The sequence below is a fragment of the Cherax quadricarinatus genome, chromosome 80 (assembly GCF_038502225.1).
Source record: "Cherax quadricarinatus isolate ZL_2023a chromosome 80, ASM3850222v1, whole genome shotgun sequence".
NCBI classification, from domain to species: domain Eukaryota; kingdom Metazoa; phylum Arthropoda; class Malacostraca; order Decapoda; family Parastacidae; genus Cherax; species Cherax quadricarinatus.
In genome coordinates, this window is record NC_091371.1 from 6,882,975 (window position 1) to 6,899,966 (window position 16,992).

The 16,992-nt window shown below is 40.2% G+C and overlaps 1 protein-coding gene and 1 long non-coding RNA gene across 4 annotated transcripts in view; one reads left to right on the forward strand and one right to left on the reverse strand.

Annotated features, from left to right (window-relative positions):
- Positions 1 to 6: 6 nt before the first annotated feature.
- On the forward strand, positions 7 to 3,774 carry LOC138855074 (uncharacterized). Its single transcript, XR_011394229.1, has 2 exons — positions 7 to 663; positions 3,335 to 3,774. It is a non-coding gene; the product is annotated as an uncharacterized lncRNA (long non-coding RNA).
- Positions 3,775 to 12,290: 8,516 nt separating this feature from the next.
- The window catches only part of LOC128703478 (uncharacterized), a 398,312-nt gene continuing 393,610 nt past the window's right edge, over positions 12,291 to 16,992 (reverse strand). For all 3 annotated transcript variants that reach the window (XR_011394228.1, XR_011394227.1, XM_070102084.1), the window contains one exon: positions 12,291 to 14,128. The gene's annotated coding sequence lies outside the window, so the exon portion shown is untranslated. The remainder of the gene's footprint in view (positions 14,129 to 16,992) is intronic.

Sequence of the window (16,992 nt, forward strand, 5' to 3'; positions counted from 1 at the left end):
CCACCATAATGATGCACACTGAACACCAACCATCCGATGGTACCTCACCACCACAATGATGCACACTGAACACCAACTGTCCGATGGTATCTCACCACCATAATGATGCACACTGAACACCAACCATCTGATAGTACCTCACCACCACAATGATGCACAGTGAGGAACAACTAGTTTGGGGGGAACCAAGTCCCAAAGTTTGGGAGGAGAAGGCTAGGGAAACCCTGCCAGACCTTTTCCCTGATGGTTCCACCATGAGAAGTATGGCTCATGATCATGCTACCAATAGTCTTCATGATATTTCTCATGAGGATGGTGAGGGGTTAAGTCTGGAAACTCTGTTCTCTGATGTTGAACTGCAGTCAACTGAAGAAAAGGATGTTCCAGCCAGAGCTGAGCATGATTAGAGCATGGATCAGTTAAGTAGATTGAGAGAGGCTGCACCTACTAGGGTGCAATTAATTTCTGCACAGGAAAATGATGTCACTCTTAAGCTGATCAGAGCCTCAGCTGTGGCTGAGGAAGAGATTTTACAATTAAATAAGTGTTTTCATTTCAGGGAGGAAACTCTTACAAAGAAGTCGCCTCTGCAGTACCAATGGAAGGAGAACAAGGGTTTTGTCACCAGATGGTGATGTCCAGGCATTTCTTCTGGCCTCTACTGTGAGAGACTGACGGAGAGTATATTAAGACCTATCATGTCTGTCAAATTATAGGGAAACCGAGTCAAAGTATTAACCTTTTGACTGTCGCAGGCCCCTTTCTGAAACTGTCATTCTATGTCGATAAATTTTTGGAAAAAAAAAAAAATTATTTTCTCTTGTGAAATGATAGAGAATCTTTTCCCGATGGTAATGACACCAAAAGTACGAAATTTGGTCGAAACTCACAGGATGACGCTCCCGCAAAGTTAGCGGTCTCGGCAACATAGACGCATCGGCGGTTTTGCCGACTTTGAGCCCTGTTTTTGGCCAGTTCCGTTGTTCCAGTTGACCTTTAGAACTCCATTTTTTTCTATTAGTTGAGTACAAGAAACTGCCCATTTACCAATTTGAACTACCCAATAAAGTGGTCAGAAATTGGCAATTTGGCCAATTTCACACAAATTAAAAAAGATGCCAATTTCAAAATAGGGTCCAGAATAAACAATGTAGAAATTCTTGGCACTAAAATAACATATCCTCTGTTCATTAGTCACGTCTCTAGGCCCCTCTTATATTACTATTGCTTTCTATTTTGATTTTTTATTCATACAAAAATACAAAATTTACTGTATTATTGTAAAAATGGTATAAATAATATCAGTGCACTAGTGAAAGAATATTAGACTCCCCAGTTGAAGTGTATTGGACGTGTGGTGTGATTTGCTTACTCCTGAACATTGGTAAAAATTGAACATTTCCGCTAATTTGAGCTCAATTTCAAGGTCACTTTCATCGTGAAAGTAATCAAAATCATCTCTATTTCTGTAATATGTTTTCCATTTTATCACGCGAGACCATGAAAACGAGAATACAACGATAAATACTATACGAAAATACACCTCAAAGTCGGCATTTTAACCCCTTCAGGGTCCACGGCCCAAATCTGAAGTGGTGCCCCAGTGTCCAAGAATTTAAAAAAAAAAAAATTATATTTTTTCTTATGAAATGGTAGAGATTCTTTTTGTGAAGGTAATAAAACAATAAGTACGAAATTTGATGGAAAATTGACGAAATTATGCTCTCGCTAATTTTGATGTGTCAGCGATATTTATGAATCGGCGATTTTGCCGACTTTGACTCCCATTTTAGGCCACTTACATTATTCCAGTCAACCAAATTCTTAGCTATTTCACTAGTATTACTTCTATTCTATCGATTGAGCGCAAGAAATCGCCAAGTCAACTGTTTCAACTACAAAATAAAGTGATCGGAAATTGTTAATTTGGCCAATTTAACACAAAGTTCAAAATATTCCAATTTCAAAATAGGGTCCAGAATAAACAATGTAGGCATTCCTGGAACTAAACTAACACTTTTTCTGTTCATTAGTTACATTTTGAGGCTTTACAAATAAATTCCATTTTGATTTTTTATTCACATAATGAATTTTTATTCACACCAAAAAATAGAAGATTTACTGTTATGCAATACTGTAATAATTGTATAAATATCATCACCATATTTGTGAATGTATATTAGACCCACCAGCTGGCGTGTATTAGACGTGTGAGGTGGTTTGTTTACTCTTGAATATCAGCAAAAATTTAACTTTTCTGCTACTTTGAGCTCAGTTTCAAGCCATTTTCAGTGCTAAAACCAATCAAAATCATCTCTATTTCTGTAATATGTCTTCCATTCTATCAAATGAGACCAAGAAATCGAAAATACAACTATAAAAAACATACAAAAAAACACTGCAAAGTCGCTGTTTTAATCGAAAATCATGATTTCAGTTTTTTTCTCATTATACATAGTGTGCTGCAGGATTTGTTTTATGTGGTGCACACATACCACATAGATGTATTCTCTCATATCTAGGCCCAAATGTACCACTCACAGTTTATCAGAGTGAGCTGAGCTCATGACGTAGATCTACGGTTTGGACCCTGAACGTAAAGCCGTAGATCTACGGGACGGACCCTGAAAGGGTTAATCCAAAAAAGCGGTCAGTTTTTTTCTCATTACGCACTGCATGCTGCAGGATTTTTATGTGGTGCACACTGACCACACAGACCTATTCTCTCACATGTGGACCTACCAGCTTTCTCCCGGTTGATTTGAAGCTGCTAGAATTTACTCGTATAAATACGTTAGAAACAGTGGCGCGTAAGACGTATATATACGGCCAGAACAGTCAAAGGGTTAAGCCTGTTCCCCTTCAGCTTATTTCAGCACCAAGTGAACCCTTCAGCAAGCTGGTAGTGGATGTAGTTGGTTCAGTTCCAAGGACCAGAATGGGAAATGATTATTTACTCACAATTATTTGCTCCGCTACCAAGTACCTGGAAGCAGTCCCTCTACATAAGATAACAGCTCATGTAGTCTTAAGAGCTTTGATGAAGTTCTTTTTTTATGTTGGTTTTCCTCAAGAGATGCAAACAGACCCAGGTGCTAATTTTACCTTGAGTTGTTTAGAAATGTTTTAAAGGGATTAAAAGTAGAGCTTAACTTTTCAACTGCCTATCACCCTCAATCTCAGGGGAAAATAGAGAAATTCCATCAAATCCTTAAGACAATGCCACAATGAGAGGATCCCTCTTTTTGTATTTGCTGAGTGGGGAAGCACTTTGGAATCCTGAGCTGTTGGCTTGAGGGGATGATGATGCTCCCCTCTAGGAGCTTTTTCTCAGTTTCAGACACTGGCTCGTATGAAGTGGATGGTACCAGTGAACGTGTCCATCAACCAGACCAGGATGATGATGTGGGACCGTAATGTGGACCGTAGTGCTCTGGAAGCTGGGGAGAAGGTGCTGGCATTGGAGCCAGTTCATGTGAAAATCTGGATGGCAAGTTGCTGTGACCTGAACATGGTGTGGGGAAAGGTATAAAACTCACACATGCGAACAGGAAAAGAATGAGTGTAGAGTACACAGTAACTGGTTAAAGGGTTTAAAGTTACATTAGAAATCCAGAGAGATGAATATTTTAATGGAATGTAAAGGGGTGCAAAACAGTAATCTTATGTAATAGCAAAGGTGTATTTAACCCTTTGACTGTCGCAAGCCCATTTCTGAAACTCTCATTCTGTCAAAAAATATTCGAAAAATAAAAAATTTATTTTTTCTTAAAATGTTAGGATTATTTTGCCGAGTGTTTTAAGCCTCAAAAAAAAATTTTGTGATCAGTACTTGCCGAGATGTAGAGGCATAAAGTTGGCAGAAAATGAGCCACATATGGCAACAGCGGTAAATGCTGCTCACCCGGTATACAATATTGTATACTGTCACTGACAGTGTCACCCTCTGTTTTCTTTAATTCTTTGATTATATAATGTACAAGTATAAAGAAAGATTTAAAGAAAAAAAGATTCATTATATTGAATGTTATCGATAATATCTAATGAAAATAGGGGGTGCTGCAGTTCAGCAGGAACCCCACATGAGCCACCACTGAATTTAAGCTCGATATCTCTGGGTGAATATCTTTTCAGCATAAATGTTACAAACCTCGACTTTTATTCACTATGCACAACACACACACATCTTTACTTTCCTTGGTCCAGGTTAGTGCTTAGTTTGACAATGTTATTATTACAGGAGGTCCCTGTTTTCATAGCTGTTATGCTCCTGAACCTCGCTAAGTGACAGTTGTTGGCGAGTGGAAAAGTTTTTTTTTTCAATATCGAAAGTCTAAAATGCCCGATAACATGCTTACACTATAATAAGTGCTCAGTACAACTAGGCATAAAAAAAATCACATACAAAAGTAAAATAAATGTATGCTTACACTATAATAAGTGCTCAGTACAGCTAAGCATAAAAAAATCACATACAAAAGTAAAATAAATATAAAATACACTTAAAACATGACGCCGGTACTCTTCTCTGACACATCTGTTGTGCAAAGAAGCAGAAAAAGCACCAAAGAATAACTAAATTGAAAACTGCTGAAAAAGTGAGAACAGTAAAGAGGGAGCAGAAAAAACAGGGCTTTCCTATATTACTTTCCTTTGTGTTTTGTAATACGTACATAGTTCTTAATCCTGTAATATTTCCTTTCCTACCTAGGAAGCCTGGTCTGTGACTGAGCCCAGGGGGAGATAATCCCCACAACCACCATATAATTTCCAACTTTTTTTTATTCAGCTTTAGTGAATGATTAATGAAGCTTCCAGGCATTTTTGACATTGAAAGTCATCACAGGACACAACGTTAGATATTATATTGATGGTAGAATTACCGACAGTATATTAGATAAATGGACACAAGTGCAACTAATGTGACATTTTATTGCAGCAACATTTTGCTCTCCAGGAGCTTTGCCAAACCCATTACAAACAATGCATGGACAGAGAGAGTATATATAGGTAGAGTGTAAGGTCCAAAGCATAATATAATCATTGTAGGTAGTGGTAGTAGTTGTAGTACTATTACTACCACAAATACTACTGCTATTACCTACAATGATTGTATTATGCTTTGCACCTCACACTTTACATATATATACTCTGTGTCCTTGTTTGTAATGTCTTAACAGAGCTCCTGCAGAGTGAAATGTTGCTACTATAAAAATGTTGTATTAGTTGCACTTCTGTCCTTATATCAAACACAACCTTAGATTCTGAAAATGCCTGGAACCTTGATTAATTGCAGTCGCTGCAACTGGACAAAAAAGCTGGTTATTATAACACATGGAAAACACTGACACATCTGATACTCAACCAAGACCTGTCCACTACATGATGTAATTGTCAGTTAACTTCAAAGGTTACCTGATGCTGTCTCCTACCTCACTGGTCAGGTCATCACCTTACACTCTTGCCAGTATGTGTTGTTCTCAAACCTGTGTTTATTAGAGAGGATCATAGTCCCAGAACACAAATATTTTCTAGATATTCACGTTTGCTCGTGTCTCTCCCCTCAAGGAAAGTTCCTTGATGCTGGTGAGGGCCTCTTGATCTAGGGAATTGGATCTGTTCTCCAGTTCCCTGAATTAAACCTGAATACCTTCCACATCCCCCTCCCAGGAGCTGTATAATCCTACGGGTTTAGTGCTTCCCCCTTGATTATAATAATGTTCATGTCTCTTTCTCAACCACTTTCCTGTGTCTACTGAAGTTGATGCTAGTGTTGGGCACTTGATGCAAGGAATTGGACTTCTCTCAAGGAAGGTTCCTTGATACTGGTGAGGGGCTCTTGATTTAGGGAATTGGATCTGTGCTCCAGTTCCCTGAATTGAACCTGAATACCTTCAATCCTCCCCCCTATGTGTGCTGTATAATTCTACAGGTTTAGTACTCCCCCCTTGATTGTAATAATCCTCTCTTGGATTGAATTGGCCTGCCTCTCATTGACCCTTGTGGGTTTATCTCTTAGTTATGATTATAATTGCCTCCCATTTCCCAGGCACACTATGACCTCTGTAGGTTTTGTGCTTCACCCTCGGTAACAACGAGTTAGCATCACTTGCTGCAATAGGTATCAAAGTAAAATTTAATGAAAATGGCACCAGGCTGCCATCTACTGTAGGGAGAATAAACTAAATTAGTTAATTTTTTTGCACAATAGATGGCACTAAAAATTGAAACTGGCACTTGTATGCCATCTATTGCTGTAATTATTTACTAAATCTAGTTCAGTTTTTGCATAATAGATGGTGCTGTAAATTAATGAAAATGGGAAGATAAAGGATAGACTAAACTAAATATTTTTTTAGTTCACTTTTTGCTCAATAGATGGCGAAAAAAAAATTGAAAATGGGAAGATTAATTAGGGGAGACTGAATAAAATATTTTTAGTTCATAATTCTCTCACTAGATGGCATCCAAGTGCCATTTTCATTAGTAATTTTCAGCACCATCTATTGTGCAAAAAATGAACTAAAAGTTTAGTTCATAATTTTCACAATAGATGGCAGCCAAGTGCCATTTCCATTAGTAATTTTCAGCGCCATCTATTGTGCAAAAAATAAACTAAAAATATTTTGTTTAGTCTCCCCTAGTTTATCTTCCCATTTTTTAATTTTTTTTTCGCCATCTATTGAGCAAAAAGTGAACTAAAAAAAATTTAGTTTAGTCTACCCTACCTTATCTTCCCATTTTCAATTTTTTTTTCGCCATCTATTGAGCAAAAAGTGAACTAAAAAAATTTTAGTTTAGTCTATCATTTATCTTCCCATTTTCATTAACTTACAGTGCCATCTATTATGCAAAAATTGAACTAGATTTAGTAAATAATTACAGCAATAGATGGCAGCCAAGTGCCATTTTCATTAGTAATATTTAGGGCCATCTATTGTGCAAAAAATGAACTAAAAGTTTAGTTCATAATTTTCACAATAGATGGCAGCCAAGTGCCATTTCCATTAGTAATTTTCAGCGCCATCTATTGTGCAAAAAATAAACTAAAAATATTTTGTTTAGTCTCCCCTAGTTTATCTTCCCATTTTTTAATTTTTTTTTCGCCATCTATTGAGCAAAAGGTGAACTAAAAAAAATTTTAGTTTAGTCTACCCTACCTTATCTTCCCACTTTCAATTTTTTTTTTCGCCATCTATTGAGCAAAAAGTGAACTAAAAAAATTTTAGTTTAGTCTATCATTTATCTTCCCATTTTCATTAACTTACAGTGCCATCTATTATGCAAAAATTGAACTAGATTTAGTAAATAATTACAGCAATAGATGGCAGCCAAGTGCCATTTTCAAGTGCCATCTATTGTGCAAAAAATTAACTAATTCAGTTTATTCTTCCTCCAATAGATGGCAACCTAGTGCCATTTTCATTAACTTTGTGCCATTATAAAACTAAGTGCTAAACCCACCCGGGTCATACAGCGGTCTCCCTGCACTAGGTGGCACCCCGAATGCAGTGTAGTGACTAACTCCAAGCACTAACATTTTCCTTATACAAGATGGCACCAAAGTGCAATGTTATAGGTGCCATCTGTAGTTGTAGACACACAGTAACTTTAAGACAATAATAATTGTGTATCAAAATTTGTGATAGATCATATCTGGTATACCTGAAGAGAGTTCAGGGGGTCAACGCCCCCGCAGCCCGGTCTATGACCAGGCCTCATGGTGGATCAGGGCCTGATCAACCAGGTCGTTATTGCTAGCTGCACATAATTCAACGTACAAACCACAGCCCGGCTGGTCAGGTACCGACTTCAGGTGCTTGTTTAGTGCCTGCTTGAAGACAGCCAGGGGTCTATTGGCAATCCCCGATGTACACTGGGAAGCAGTTGAACAGCCTTGGGCCCCTGACACTTATTGTATTCTCTCTTATCATGCTAGTGGCACCCCTGTTTTTCATTGGGGGGATGTTGCATCGTCTGCCGAGTCTTTTGCTTTCACAGGGAGTGATTTTCACGTGCAAGTTTGGTACTAGTCCCTCTAGGATTTTCCAGGTATATATAATCATCTCTCCCTCCTGCATTCTAGGGAGTACAGGTTTAGGAACTTCAAGCATTCCCAAAGTTTATATGCTTGTAACCACAGTTTATAGGCTGGAGAAACGTAAGTGTAAATATTAGAGAAGTATGTCAGTAGGCCTACTGGCCCATGCTAGGATAGATCTTGAGGCACATTAACATGTTAGGTAGTGATGGTAGTAGTTAATGGTGGTAATGGTAGTGATCGTAGTAGTTAATGGTGATAATGGTAGTTCCTGGTAGTGTATCTGGTTCAATATTTATATTACGTATTTGTATTGTGCAGTGAAGAGTTTTTATGAGGATAGCGAGGCTCAGGTTAGAGTATGTAGGAGGGAGATTACAAAAGGTTGGAGGGGGTAAAGGAGGTTTTGTGTGTGAGGGGCTTGGACATCCAGCAAGCATGCATGACCATGTTAGGAGCAAATGGAGATAAATGGTTTTTAGGACTTGATGTGCTGTTGGAGTGTAAGCAAGGTAACATTTATAAAGGGGTTCAAAGAAACCAGCAAGCTGTACTTGATTCCTGGAGATGGAAAGTACAGTGCACTCTGAAGGAGGGGTGTTAATGTTGCAGTTTTATAACCGTAGTGTAAGCACGCCTCCGGCAAGACAGTAATGGAGTGAACAGTGATGAAAGTTTTTCTTTTTCGGGCCGCCCTGCCTTGGTGGGAGAAGGCCAATGTGTTAATAAAAAATTATGGGAGCACTAAACCTGTAGGGATTGTACAGCACCTGAAGGGGAGCTGGGGTAGATGCACAGATTCAATCCCCTAGATCAAGAGCCCCTCACCAGCATCCTTGATGCTTCAATATCTGTATCAAAGTTTTTTTCCAGTCGTAAGTTGTCTTGGTTCTTTATGCTTGTCTTATGTCATGTCACATAACAATTCTTTCATACTATTTCTGTGTTTTTCAACCTTCATTAGCACTTATGATTATAATAATTTTCCATTTTTATTATCAATTTTGAGTTAGGAATTTCATCGTATGGTTGCGTTAATTTTTATGTTGGATGAACATTAGGACTTTTTTTTCGTTTAAGCTGCATATTTATGTTCGATAATGCATTTACTTTAGTTTTAGACCTGCCAGAACTTCACTGTAAACTATTTCGTGTTTCTTTGCATTTTTGGCATTTTTTTTTTTATATATTTATATAAATAATTCGCTACAGGACTACGAAGATTAGTGATAACAGCCGACCAACAAGAAAATTAGTTGGGAAAAACTTGTTCAATACTCCAACGGATAGGCACTCAAACAGCCTTCCAGAATGAATTGAGTTCGAGTACCAAGGTTCCACTATATCTTCCTTAACTATACCTGGAGGAGGCTTCGGGGGTCAACATCCCCGAGACCCAGTCCGTGACCCATACAGTAAATCCTCACTTAACGTCATCGATAGGTTCCTGGAGACTATCTTTAAGCGAAACAATTATCGTATGATTATCACATACTTTATGAATTCTAGGGTTGCAATAATTTATAATTATATTCATTCAATTTTATTATCACATCAATGATATAAGAAAACGATGTTATTCGAGAACCTGCTGTATTCTCATCCTGGGCTATTTATTTACTTCTACCGACCCCATCATTCATAAAAACCACAATATTTTAGTCACAGAACATGCAAAATCTGTAAGAGAGGCAGCCATGTTGTAAATGAATGGTATACAATACCATGTTGTACATGAATGGTATACAATACCATGTTGTACATGAATGGTATACAATACCATGTTGTACATGAATGGTATACAATACCATGTTGTACATGAATGGTATACAATACCATGTTGTACATGAATGGTATACAATACCATGTTGTACATGAATGGTATACAATACCATGTTGTACATGAATGATATACAATACCATGTTGTACATGAATGGTATACAATACCATGTTGTACATGAATGGTATACAATACCATGTTGTACATGAATGGTATACAATACTGTACCAACAAGATAAAGAATTAGATACTCAGATATACAGCATCCGGGTATCTTTATTTGTAAATGTTGCACCATCCAGTGTCTTTATCAATACAAGAACATATGTCCTTGTATTAATAAAGTCACTGGATGGTGCAACATCTACAAATAAATATAATCATATGTTGTATATGTGTCTGATTCTTCAACAATAATGTCATGTTTGAGCTGAGGACCAGACACACCTTCAATAACATACATTACAATAGAAGCTAAAACCACATGGGTTATATAGTGAAAAGGTGGATATATGTGGTAGCGGATAAAGGAATGGAGGGTTAGTGCGAGTGTAAGGTGGGTAGCACAGTGGAGGGTTACTGCGAGTGTAAAGTGGGTAGCACAGTGGAGGGTTAGTGCGAGTGTAAAGTGGGTAGCACAGTGGAGGGTTAGTGTGAGTGTACAGTGGGAAGCACAGTGGAGGGTCACTATAAAGTGGGAAGCTAAGTGGTAGGTCAATATAAAGTGGGAAGCACAGTGCAGGGTCAGTATAAAGTGGGGAGCACAGTGGAGGGTCAGTATAAAGTGGGAAGCACAGTGGTAGGTCAGTATAAAGTGGGAAGGACAGTGGAGGGTCAGTATAAAGTGGGAAGCACAGTGGTAGGTCAATATAAAGTGGGAAGCACAGTGGAGGGTCAGTATAATGTGGGAAGCACAGTGGAGGGTCAGTATAAAGTGGGAAGCACAGTGGTAGGTCAGTATAAAGTGGGAAGCACAGTGGTAGGTCAGTATAAAGTGGGAAGCACAGTGGAGGGTCAGTATAAAGTGGGAAGCACAGTGGAGGGTCAGTATAAAGTGGGAAGCACAGTGGTAGGTCAATATAAAGTGGGAAGCACAGTGGAGGGTCAGTATAAAGTGGGAAGCACAGTGGAGGGTCAGTATAAAGTGGGAAGCACAGTGGAGGGTCATTATAAAGTGGGAAGCACAGTGGAGGGTCAGTATAAAGTGGGAAGCACAGTGGAGGGTCATTATAAAGTGGGAAGCACAGTGGAGGGCCAGTATACAGTGGGAAGCACAGTGGAGGGTCGGTATACAGTGGGAAGCACAGTGGAGGGTCGGTATAAAGTGGGAAGCACAGTGGAGGGTCGGTATAAAGTGGGAAGCACAGTGGAGGGTCGGTATAAAGTGGGAAGCACAGTGGAGGGTCGGTATAAAGTGGGAAGCACAGTGGAGGGTCAGTATAAAGTGGGAAGCACAGTGGAGGGTCATTATAAAGTGGGAAGCACAGTGGAGGGCCAGTATACAGTGGGAAGCACAGTGGAGGGTCAGTATACAGTGGGAAGCACAGTGGAGGGTCAGTATAGTGGGAAGCACAGTGGAGGGTCAGTATACAGTGGGAAGCACAGTGGAGGGTCAGTATACAGTGGGAAGCACAGTGGAGGGTCAGTATAAAGTGGGAAGCACAGTGGAGGGTCGGTATAAAGTGGGAAGCACAGTGGAGGGTCGGTATAAAGTGGGAAGCACAGTGGAGGGTCGGTATAAAGTGGGAAGCACAGTGGAGGGTCGGTATAAAGTGGGAAGCACAGTGGAGGGTCGGTATAAAGTGGGAAGCACAGTGGAGGGTCGGTATAAAGTGGGAAGCACAGTGGAGGGTCGGTATAAAGTGGGAAGCACAGTGGTGGGTCAGTATAAAGTGGGAAGCACAGTGGTGGGTCAGTATAAAGTGGGAAGCACAGTGGTGGGTCAGTATAAAGTGGGAAGCACAGTGGTGGGTCAGTATAAAGTGGGAAGCACAGTGGAGGGTCAGTATAAAGTGGGAAGCACAGTGGAGGGTCAGTATAAAGTGGGAAGCACAGTGGTGGGTCAGTATAAAGTGGGAAGCACAGTGGTGGGTCAGTATAAAGTGGGAAGCACAGTGGTGGGTCAGTATAAAGTGGGAAGCACAGTGGTGGGTCAGTATAAAGTGGGAAGCACAGTGGTGGGTCAGTATAAAGTGGGAAGCACAGTGGTGGGTCAGTATAAAGTGGGAAGCACAGTGGTGGGTCAGTATAAAGTGGGAAGCACAGTGGTGGGTCAGTATAAAGTGGGAAAAACAGTGGTGGGTCAGTGTTAAGTGGGAAGCACAGTGGAGGGTCAGTATAAAGTGAGAAGCACAGTTGTGGATCAGTATAAAGTGGGAAGCACAGTGGTGGATCAGTATAAAGTGGGAAGCACAGTGGTGGATCAGTATAAAGTGGGAAGCACAGTGGAGGGTCAGTGTAAAGTGGGAAGCACAGTGGAGTGTCTGTGTAAATTGGGAAGCACAGTGAACATAAGAAAGAAGGAACACTGCAACATGCCTACTGACCCATGCGGAGCGCAGGTCCAAGTTCCCCCCCAGATAAGCCCAATGACCCACCCAGTCTGGTCACCTCCGCTCAAGGATGGAACACAGTACCAAATCTACAGCAGCACAAGCTAGTCGGGTCCAACTCACTCACCCACACCCACTTATGTATTTATCTAACCTCTTAAAATTTAGAACGACAAAACGTTTTAGCCTGAATAACTGTACTCAGGAGTTTGTTCCATTCATCCACAACTCTATTACCAAACCAGTGCTTTCCCATATCCTTCCTGAATCTGAATTTTTCCAACTTGAAACCATTGCTGCGAGTCCTGTCTTGGCTGGAAATTTTCAGCATGCTATTTACATCCCCTTTATTTATTCCTGTTTTCCATTTATACACCTCAATCATATCCCCCCTAATTCTACGCCTTTCTAGAGAGTGCAGATTCAGGGCCCTCAGTCTATCCTCATAGGGAAGATTTCTGATACATGGGACCATCAGGCCTACTGACCCATGCGGAGGAGGTCCATGCCTCCCCCTGGATTAGCCCAATGACCCACCCAGTCTGGCCACCTCCACTCAAGGAAGGAGCACGGCACCAGACCCAGCAGCACAGGCTAGTCAGGTCCAACTCACACCCATCCACACCCACTCATGTATTTATCTAACCTATTTTTAAAACTACACGTTTTAGCCTCAATACCTGTACTCGGGAGTTTGTTGCACTCATTCACAACTCTATTACCAAACCAGTGCTTTTTCTATATCCTTCTTGAATCTGAATTTTTCCAACTTGAAACCATTGCTCCAAGTCCTGCCTTGGCTGGAAATTTTCAGCACGCTATTTACATCCCCTTTATTTATTCCCGTTTTCCATTTACACACCTCGATCATATCCCCCCTAATTCTACGCCTTTCGAGAGAATGCAGATTCAGGACCCTCAGTCTATCCTCATAGGGAAGATTTCTGATACATGGGATCATATTTGTCATCCTCCTCTGTACGTTTTCCAGAGCATTTATATCCATTCTGTAGTACGGTGACCAGAACTGAGCAGCATAATCTAAATGAGGCCTAACCAAGGATGTATAGAGTTGAAGAACAACCTGAGGACTTCTATTACTTATACTTCTAGATATGAAGCCAAGAATTCTGTTAGCTTTATTGCGAACACTAATGCCCTGTTGTTTTGGTTTTAGATTACTGCTAACCAGAACTCCTAAATCCTTTTCACAATCAGTAGTATTAAGATCTACATTATTTAGTTTATACGTCACATGGTTATTTTCCTGTCCAACATTTAGAACTTTGCATTTGTCTATGTTAACCCCTAAACGGTCCAAACGTATATATATGTTCACGTGCGTAGCGCCCCAAATGTATATATACATTTTCTTTGTCATTCATTCATCATTGCCATGATAAGCCTGAGTCACCTAGACATAAGAAAATGGGTGTGCGCACTCACTGTGCGCCATATTAAAATAATTGGGGATGCCTGGGTACCATATGCTCTTTTTTCCTATTAAAAAAAAATTTTTTTTTTTTCTCAAAAAATCTGGGGCGCTACGCGAGTGGACGTTTATATATGTTTGGACCGTTTAGGGGTTAAACTGCATCTGCCACTTTTCCAACCATTGCATCAGCGTATTCAAATCATCCTGGAGTGCTCTAGTGTCCTCATTAGAATGAATTGGAGTGGAGGGTCAGTATAAAGTGGGAAGCACAGTGGAGGGTCAGTATAAAGTGGGACAGTTGTACAAACATTGTGTCCTGCTGAAATAAAGAAATAAAGTTAATTTCAGTTAAAAAAAAAAGTAATACGAGTCTAAATTGATTTTCTGCGAGTTCGACTAGTGACAGCTCATTAGGTCCAGCATTTAGGACAACATAAAGCCAGACTACGTGTAATCTATAATGGTTTTACATGGTTCTAGCCCTAATCAAACGGTTAATTACATTTACATTAAAAATATTTTGGGAACTTAAATAATTGCAAACATAAAAAAAGATTCTAACATAACATTTTTACTGCTATTTATTACCACAGGTCAGTATATGTCTTTCTAACTTCCTGGTACTGTTACACAGCCTCTCCTCACTTAACGATGGAGTTCCGTTCCTAAGACCATGTCAGTAAACAAATTTGTGGCTAAGTGAGGATCATATTATAATGGTAGAGTGTCTGTGTCAACCATCTTTGATATTGTTTTAATGTCACCTCTGCAACATTTAACATTTTTAGTTTATTTTTAAATGTTTATACAGTAGTGTACTGTATACAGTGGACCCCCGGTTCATGATATTAATCCGTTCCTGAGAGCTCATCGTAAACCAAAATTATCGGAAAGCGAATCAATTTTCCCCATAAGAAATAATGGGAATCAAATTAATCCGTGCAAGACACCCAAAAGTATGAAAAAAAAAAGCTTTTACCACATGATATATTAAGTTTAATGCAATATAATAATTATAATAACAATAACAACAATAGAATAATCACAATAGAATAATTGACACTTACCTTTAATGAAGATCTGGTGATGATTGATGGGATGGGAGGAGGGGAGAGTGTTGAGGTTTTTAATGTTTAGAAGGGGAATCCCCCTTCATTAGGACTTGAGGTAGCAAGTCCTTTTCTGGGGTTACTTCCCTTCTTCTTTTAATGCCACTAGGACCAGCTTGAGAGTCACTGGACTTCTGTCGCACAACATATCTGTCCATAGAGGCCTGTACTTCTTGTTCCTTTATGACTTTTCTAAAGTGGTTCACAACATTGTCAGTGTACAGGTTGCCAACACGGCTTGCAGTAGCTGTGTCAGGGTGATTTTCATCAAAAAAGGTTTGCACTTCAAGCCACTTTGCACACATTTCCTTAATTTCAATAGTCATTAGCACCCTTGGTCTCGATGGGTTGGCACTAGAAGCTTTCTTGGGGCCCATGGTGGCTTATTTTGCAGAAAAAAGCACCAAAAACAGTGATAATATGGATAATATAGAATGTACCGAATGTATCCTTAGATGTGCGCACACTGGCTGGCTTGTAAACACTGGACACATCTCGTACGAATCGTATCGCATACCGGGTTTTGTAATGGGAACCGAGGCAAATTTTTTGCGATATAATGCTTCGGATACCGGATTTATCGGATACCAATGTCTTCGCGAACCGGGGGTCCACTGTATTGTAATAAACAGAATAGAGGCATACTGGACAGAGAGCCTGTCATAAGTCTGAGTTGTCGGTAAACAAATACATCGCTAAGTGAGGAGAGGCTGTATTCTTTTTATTTTTTATTATCACACTGGCCGATTCCCACCAAGGCAGGGTGGCCCGAAAAAGAAAAACTTTCACCATCATTCACTCCATCACTGTCTTGCCAGAAGGGTGCTTTACACTACAGTTTTTAAACTGCAACATTAACACCCCTCCTTCAGAGTGCAGGCACTGTACTTCCCATCTCCAGGACTCAAGTCCGGCCTGCCGGTTTCCCTGAACCCCTTCATAAATGTTACTTTGCTCACACTCCAACAGCACGTCAAGTATTAAAAATCATTTGTCTCCATTCACTCCTATCACACACGCTCACGCATGCCTGCTGGAAGTCCAAGCCCCTCGCACACAAAACCTCCTTTATCCCCTCCCTCCAACCTTTCCTAGGCCGACCCCTACCCCGCCTTCCTTCCACTACAGACTGATACACTCTTGAAGTTATTCTGTTTCGCTCCATTCTCTCCACATGTCCGAACCACCTCAACAACCCTTCCTCAGCCCTCTGGACAACAGTTTTGGTAATCCCGCACCTCCTCCTAACTTCCAAACTACGAATTCTCTGCATTATATTCACACCACACATTGCTCTCAGACATGACATCTCCACTGCCTCCAGCCTTCTCCTCGCTGCAACATTCATCACCCATGCTTCACACCCACATAAGAGCACTGGTAAAACTATACTCTCATACATTCCCCTCTTTGCCTCCAAGGACAAAGTTCTTTGTCTCCACAGACTCCTAAGTGCACCACTCACCCTTTTCCCCTCATCAATTCTATGATTCACCTCATCTTTCATAGACCCATCCGCTGACAAGTCCACTCCCAAATATCTGAATACATTCACCTCCTCCATACTCTCTCCCTCCAATCTGATATCCAATCTTTCATCACCTAATCTTTTTGTTATCCTCATAACCTTACTCTTTCCTGTATTCACTTTCAATTTTCTTCTTTTGCACACCCTACCAAATTCATCCACCAATCTCTGCAACTTCTCTTCAGAATCTCCCAAGAGCACAGTGTCATCAGCAAAGAGCAACTGTGACAACTCCCACTTTATGTGTGATTCTTTATCTTTTAACTCCACGCCTCTTGCCAAGACCCTCGCATTTACTTCTCTTGCAACCCCATCTATAAATATATTAAACAACCACGGTGACATCACACATCCTTGTCTAAGGCCTACTTTTACTGGGAAATAATTTCCCTCTTTCCTACATACTCTAACTTGAGCCTCACTATCCTCGTAAAAACTCTTCACTGCTTTCAGTAACCTACCTCCTACACCATACACCTGCAACATCTGCCACATTGCCCCCCTATCCACCCTGTCATACGCCTTTTCCAAATCCATAAATGCCAC